At 34.2% G+C, this 7,500-nt stretch overlaps 1 non-coding gene across 1 annotated transcript; it reads left to right on the plus strand.

Moving 5' to 3' along the window:
- The first annotated feature begins 866 nt into the window (after nucleotides 1–866).
- Nucleotides 867–986, plus strand: LOC130678108 (5S ribosomal RNA). The gene has a single exon (XR_008991759.1). It is a non-coding gene; the product is annotated as a 5S ribosomal RNA (ribosomal RNA).
- Nucleotides 987–7,500: the final 6,514 nt, after the last annotated feature.

Below are 7,500 nucleotides of genomic sequence, written 5' to 3' on the forward strand. Positions count from 1 at the left end.
TAATTATATATGAGTATATATAACTTATATATGATTATATATAATTAGACCTGGCCAATTTTCAGATCTAATTATATATAACGTATTATATATAATCATATATAACCTATATATAATTATATATAAATTATATATAATTAGACCTGGCCAATTTTTAGATCTAATTATATATAAGGTCTTATATATAATTATATATAATTAGGCAAAATCATTTTTTCCCGGGTAAGTATAAATTATGACAATACGTATAAAAATTATCTCTTTTTTTTGTTATAGTTTACATTTCTTAAATTATCTAAGAAAATATTAGTTATTTTTTTTCTATTATACTTTTTTTAAGTTATTTTACAAATAACAAGCTACAAATTTATAAAATATAAAGGTAAGAATATCTAACATCTAATATGAATAATAATGCACGAACTGTAGGTGAAATATAAAATTTTCTTTAAGCTATCAGCTCATACTACACAACTATTGTTTGTCAGATTTTCTCACTTCCACATTATACGGTTTGTTTATTTTGCAATTAGAAAAATATATTTCTAAATTAGTGAATATTCACCACTTGCTAGTGAATTTTGCTAATTTACTTTTGAAGAGTGATAGTCAATTTTATGGCCAATGTCAAGATGATTTTAATAAGCATACGTATAGTTAGGTTGTCTAACAAATTCACTGTTCAATTTGGAGGCAACTTTTGTTCTTGAATTAAATGCAAACAACTCAATGAAGGCTCTCTGTTTCAACTTACTTTTGAATTGCGGTAGTAGATGGACACAAACTTATAGTTTAAGTTGAATTCAACAGCAAACTAACGTCAAATTATAGAGCAATTAAATAATAAATTGAACTGCTTATATATTGTCAACGGCCATATCATGCTGAAAGCCACCAGTTCTCGTCTGATCACTGAAGTTAAGCAGCATTGAGCGTGGTTAGTACTTGGATGGGTGACCGCTTGGGAACACCACGTGCTGTTGGCATTCTTTTTTTCGTATTTTATTAACGAAAAATACATCTCTATTAATATAATAATAAACAATTACCCGAGTCGAAAAATTTGATCTGTTTTAAATCAACTAAAAATTTTCAGTTATTTTTTTATTCAATTTTATTTTTCATTTACGTTTAATTAATATGTGAATTTTAATCTAGTTTTGCCCTTACCATTCCTTACTTAGACTATTTTCAGACTTATTTTTGCTCTGTTTTTGCTCTAATCTAGATCAAAAACAGACTTTTTCTGTCAATTATTTTTAGTCTGATTTTGATCTATGTAAAATCAAAATCAGATTAAAATTTTTCTCACTTCCCGCTAAGAAAATTGTAAATTTTTGAAAATTCGGGAAGTTATTGTTTTCACCCCGATTTTCGAAAATCGAGTTTTCATCAGATGTCGACGTTTTGAGGTCCTAGGAAGCTATTCTGACAATTTTCAGAATGATGACCGAGTGTTTGTGTGTGTGTGTGTGTGTGTGTGTGTGTGTGTGTGTGTGTGTGTAAACTCTTTGTAACTTTTTAACTAATGAACCGATTTAGATGGTTAAGGTGGCAATTGAAAGAGCTTGATGGCCGTCAACTTTCCTGAAAATTTCAGATCATTTAATCAAGTAGACTCGAAAATATCGGCAAATTACGAAAAAAAAAAACTTGTTTTTTTTTTTTTAGTTTTTTAGTGATTTCTCAGAAATGACTTGAACGATCGACTTCAAAATCCAATCAGCTCTAGAATTTGATAAAACGCGTCGATTGCTGCCTTAACCATCTCAATCGGTTAATTAGTTCGAGAGATATCGTTGAAGAAAGAAATGGTGTGTTACATTCTGGCTTATCTATTGATCATACAGAATATTTTTAATTTAACCAGGTTGACGTCGTTAGGGTGTCAATAGACCCCAGGTGCGTCAGCCGTTGACCTTCTTTTATTTTATGCAAAAAGTTAGTGACTTACCATGATGACGATTGTGGGCCCTATAGCTCGCCCCTAGTAATTCCTTTGATGCCTCCTTTGAACGCAAACAAGACGAGCCCCGAAGACTCGGTTCCTTCGTAGAGGAAAGCAATTTTAATTCGTCGATCAAACCACCAGAGCTCGAAGGCTCAACAACACAAGAGCTTGAAAGCTCAACAACACACGAGCTCAAAAGCTCAACAACACAAGAGCTGGAAAGCTCAACAAGAACTTCCTCCGACCCAACTCTCGGATGACCTTCGGTGAGGTCCGTGATAACACCTCGAATCCCGCGACCGAGCTGTACTGCACATCCTGACCTCCTGCGTCATCGGCCTCGAAGCATGAATTTCGGGTTTGGAAAGGAAACGTTCAGGCTGCCGGGATCGGCGCCCGGAACAGGTGAGAGTATTGGGCTGCCAGTAGCGGCGCCCAATACGAGGTATGTGATTTTTGGGCTGCCCGTAGCGGCGCCCAAAGTTTAAATAAGGAGTGCGTATTTAAATAAAATACGGATATATATTTTGCTTCAAGTCCGAGTGACAGGATCAAGCCAGCAGGTTTGTGTAGAGTTCTTGGCTCTACTAGATCTTGTGATCGACTGCCTGTAAACGACTGACTTTTTTCGACTGACTTGATTCTGTCACTCCTTGGTATTATACATTATCAAAATGTTAACGTTGCATCTCAGGTTTCCTATGAGAGAATCGTCGTGGCCCGAGTCTCATGCATCGTCATCTGTTTAGACTATCCGCGAGCCACGGCGACTCTCTTATCGCAAGAGATTTCCGTTACATTGTTGGCGATGAATAAAAATAATATCGCCAACAAAGTAACGATTCATTAATTTATTAATTAATTATGATTATAAGAAGTATCGAACCGTTTATTCGCCCACTGTGGCGAATAAATAATTCGAGACTTCAAAAAAAAAATTTCTAAAAATTTTTATTTAAATTTAATTAGAGCCAGAACGTAACAGGTGAAAAACGGGTTTTTCCAAATATCTCCGAAACGGATGAACGGATCGATTCCAAATTTGTATCAGCTTTAGAATTCAAGAAAACGCGTCGATTGCCACCTCAAACGTCAAAATCGGTTAATTAGTTCAAAAGATATCGGCGCTGAAAAGTTAAAAAAATAACATAAAATGTTATTTTTTCCGGATAAATTAAAATATAATGTACTAAATGTGTCTGAAATCATACCAACTCTTTCTGTTTATAGTCTGTTTCGATCATCATCTAATGTCATCTAACTTGGTCTTTAGTTTAAAACATATCATCAGCAAAAAAATTGAGAAAATCCAGTTCTTAATGTTTTTCTCGGATATTTTATATATTATTGCTCTGACTTAAGTCAAAACTCACTCAAATCTTGATTTTGATCACTGACATTGATATCTGCCTCGATTTATTTATTTTATTGAACATAATGGAGAATAAAAATTTAAAAACCGCTTCTTCATTAACAATTTTCGATTCTTAACTTGTCGAACTTTAGCATAAAACGCAACTTGGTAGAGCTTGAAAAGCTCATAAAAAATAATCGCAGGTAATACCATTTTTGAGCTCGAAAATATATTCAGAGTAATGTTTTCAAGCTTCTTGAGCTTGAAAACAGCGGGAAGTTTTGGGGCTGGCCTGCAGGGTCAACCGACGCCCCCCGGTACGAAACTTATTTCAGAACTGTTATATTCCAATGCTGGAAGCAATTTTGGCACGAGTACTCCTCTGTTATTTGTCAGAGTGATAAGTACCTTTTTTGATGGTAACATAGTATATTCTATTTTACATCGTGGCGTTAGTATTTATTATCAATGCTTCCATGAATAATTATTCTTAGAAATTAAACTTGGACTTACAAAAAAAAAATTATTTTAATGAAAAGTATAATAGAGTCTCTACTATATGAACAAAAATTTACAATTTATTTAATGCATTGCATAGGAATTTAATTATATAATTATATATAATTTTTTTCCCCGGGATTCAATAAGATCTGTGAGCTTAATGCATATAGTTAAAGTACTATCAGGCAATAGTTTACCTTTATCATGTACTAATTGATTTACCTCCAGAAATTTTAAAATTAAAAAATCTTCACCTTTTTTGAACACTTCAAATGATTTTTGTTTATACATATTTTCATTCTTGTAGTTGTAAATATACAGTGAATATTTTACCTTAAAAAAGTAGGTATCGCCATCGGATCTTGAGCTTAGATATACCGACACCCATTCTTTGTTTCTTGACTCTATATTGTACTAGTAGTAGTAGTTTTATTTAGTAACATAAACAATTTTTCTTTTTTAATCACGCATTCATTCATTTTTGTTTCTTCGTGCGATACACACTGGTTTTTTTTTTGGTAATGAAATTATTTCCTATGATGGAAAAGTGCGACCGTGTAATTAAAAAAGAAAAATGTATATTTGAGTGGATTATCAAGAAGTTTTCTTCAGTGATAATGTATTCAATGATAACCCAAGACGCTCGTGAAATCTGTTCTCCGGTATTTCCGTCTAGTTGGAATTCTAAATGGCAATTAAAATTATAATTTAATAACAATATAGAGTCAGGCTATCAAGCCAGTATCTGGGCTAGGACAGATACACCTTTAGGCCATAAGGCAACGGAGTAGGTTAAGGTTTAGTTCATAAGTATATTGTAACAATTCTGTATATATTGTTGTAATTGTTTATGTTACTAAATAATACTACTACTACTAGTACAATATAGAGTCAAGAAACAAAGAATGGGTGTCGGTATATCTAAGCTCAAGATCCGATGGCGATACCTACTTTTTTAAGGTAAAATATTCACTGTATATTTACAACTACAAGAATGAAAATATGTATAAACAAAAATCATTTGAAGTGTTCAAAAAAGGTGAAGATTTTTTAATTTTAAAATTTCTGGAGGTAAATCAATTAGTACATGATAAAGGTAAACTATTGCCTGATAGTACTTTAACTATATGCATTAAGCTCACAGATCTTATTGAATCCCGGGGAAAAAAATTATATATAATTATATAATTAAATTCCTATGCAATGCATTAAATAAATTGTAAATTTTTGTTCATATAGTAGAGACTCTATTATACTTTTCATTAAAATAATTTTTTTTTTGTAAGTCCAAGTTTAATTTCTAAGAATAATTATTCATGGAAGCATTGATAATAAATACTAACGCCACGATGTAAAATAGAATATACTATGTTACCATCAAAAAAGGTACTTATCACTCTGACAAATAACAGAGGAGTACTCGTGCCAAAATTGCTTCCAGCATTGGAATATAACAGTTCTGAAATAAGTTTCGTACCGGGGGGCGTCGGTTGACCCTGCAGGCCAGCCCCAAAACTTCCCGCTGTTTTCAAGCTCAAGAAGCTTGAAAACATTACTCTGAATATATTTTCGAGCTCAAAAATGGTATTACCTGCGATTATTTTTTATGAGCTTTTCAAGCTCTACCAAGTTGCGTTTTATGCTAAAGTTCGACAAGTTAAGAATCGAAAATTGTTAATGAAGAAGCGGTTTTTAAATTTTTATTCTCCATTATGTTCAATAAAATAAATAAATCGAGGCAGATATCAATGTCAGTGATCAAAATCAAGATTTGAGTGAGTTTTGACTTAAGTCAGAGCAATAATATATAAAATATCCGAGAAAAACATTAAGAACTGGATTTTCTCAATTTTTTTGCTGATGATATGTTTTAAACTAAAGACCAAGTTAGATGACATTAGATGATGATCGAAACAGACTATAAACAGAAAGAGTTGGTATGATTTCAGACACATTTAGTACATTATATTTTAATTTATCCGGAAAAAATAACATTTTATGTTATTTTTTTAACTTTTCAGCGCCGATATCTTTTGAACTAATTAACCGATTTTGACGTTTGAGGTGGCAATCGACGCGTTTTCTTGAATTCTAAAGCTGATACAAATTTGGAATCGATCCGTTCATCCGTTTCGGAGATATTTGGAAAAACCCGTTTTTCACCTGTTACGTTCTGGCTCTAATTAAATTTAAATAAAAATTTTTAGAAATTTTTTTTTTGAAGTCTCGAATTATTTATTCGCCACAGTGGGCGAATAAACGGTTCGATACTTCTTATAATCATAATTAATTAATAAATTAATGAATCGTTACTTTGTTGGCGATATTATTTTTATTCATCGCCAACAATGTAACGGAAATCTCTTGCGATAAGAGAGTCGCCGTGGCTCGCGGATAGTCTAAACAGATGACGATGCATGAGACTCGGGCCACGACGATTCTCTCATAGGAAACCTGAGATGCAACGTTAACATTTTGATAATGTATAATACCAAGGAGTGACAGAATCAAGTCAGTCGAAAAAAGTCAGTCGTTTACAGGCAGTCGATCACAAGATCTAGTAGAGCCAAGAACTCTACACAAACCTGCTGGCTTGATCCTGTCACTCGGACTTGAAGCAAAATATATATCCGTATTTTATTTAAATACGCACTCCTTATTTAAACTTTGGGCGCCGCTACGGGCAGCCCAAAAATCACATACCTCGTATTGGGCGCCGCTACTGGCAGCCCAATACTCTCACCTGTTCCGGGCGCCGATCCCGGCAGCCTGAACGTTTCCTTTCCAAACCCGAAATTCATGCTTCGAGGCCGATGACGCAGGAGGTCAGGATGTGCAGTACAGCTCGGTCGCGGGATTCGAGGTGTTATCACGGACCTCACCGAAGGTCATCCGAGAGTTGGGTCGGAGGAAGTTCTTGTTGAGCTTTCCAGCTCTTGTGTTGTTGAGCTTTTGAGCTCGTGTGTTGTTGAGCTTTCAAGCTCTTGTGTTGTTGAGCCTTCGAGCTCTGGTGGTTTGATCGACGAATTAAAATTGCTTTCCTCTACGAAGGAACCGAGTCTTCGGGGCTCGTCTTGTTTGCGTTCAAAGGAGGCATCAAAGGAATTACTAGGGGCGAGCTATAGGGCCCACAATCGTCATCATGGTAAGTCACTAACTTTTTGCATAAAATAAAAGAAGGTCAACGGCTGACGCACCTGGGGTCTATTGACACCCTAACGACGTCAACCTGGTTAAATTAAAAATATTCTGTATGATCAATAGATAAGCCAGAATGTAACACACCATTTCTTTCTTCAACGATATCTCTCGAACTAATTAACCGATTGAGATGGTTAAGGCAGCAATCGACGCGTTTTATCAAATTCTAGAGCTGATTGGATTTTGAAGTCGATCGTTCAAGTCATTTCTGAGAAATCACTAAAAAACTAAAAAAAAAAAAACAAGTTTTTTTTTTTCGTAATTTGCCGATATTTTCGAGTCTACTTGATTAAATGATCTGAAATTTTCAGGAAAGTTGACGGCCATCAAGCTCTTTCAATTGCCACCTTAACCATCTAAATCGGTTCATTAGTTAAAAAGTTACAAAGAGTTTACACACACACACACACACACACACACACACACACACACACACACAAACACTCGGTCATCATTCTGAAAATTGTCAGAATAGCTTCCTAGGACCTCAAAA

The sequence above is a fragment of the Microplitis mediator genome, unplaced genomic scaffold (assembly GCF_029852145.1).
Source record: "Microplitis mediator isolate UGA2020A unplaced genomic scaffold, iyMicMedi2.1 ctg00000143.1, whole genome shotgun sequence".
In the NCBI taxonomy this organism is placed as follows: Eukaryota; Metazoa; Arthropoda; class Insecta; order Hymenoptera; family Braconidae; genus Microplitis; species Microplitis mediator.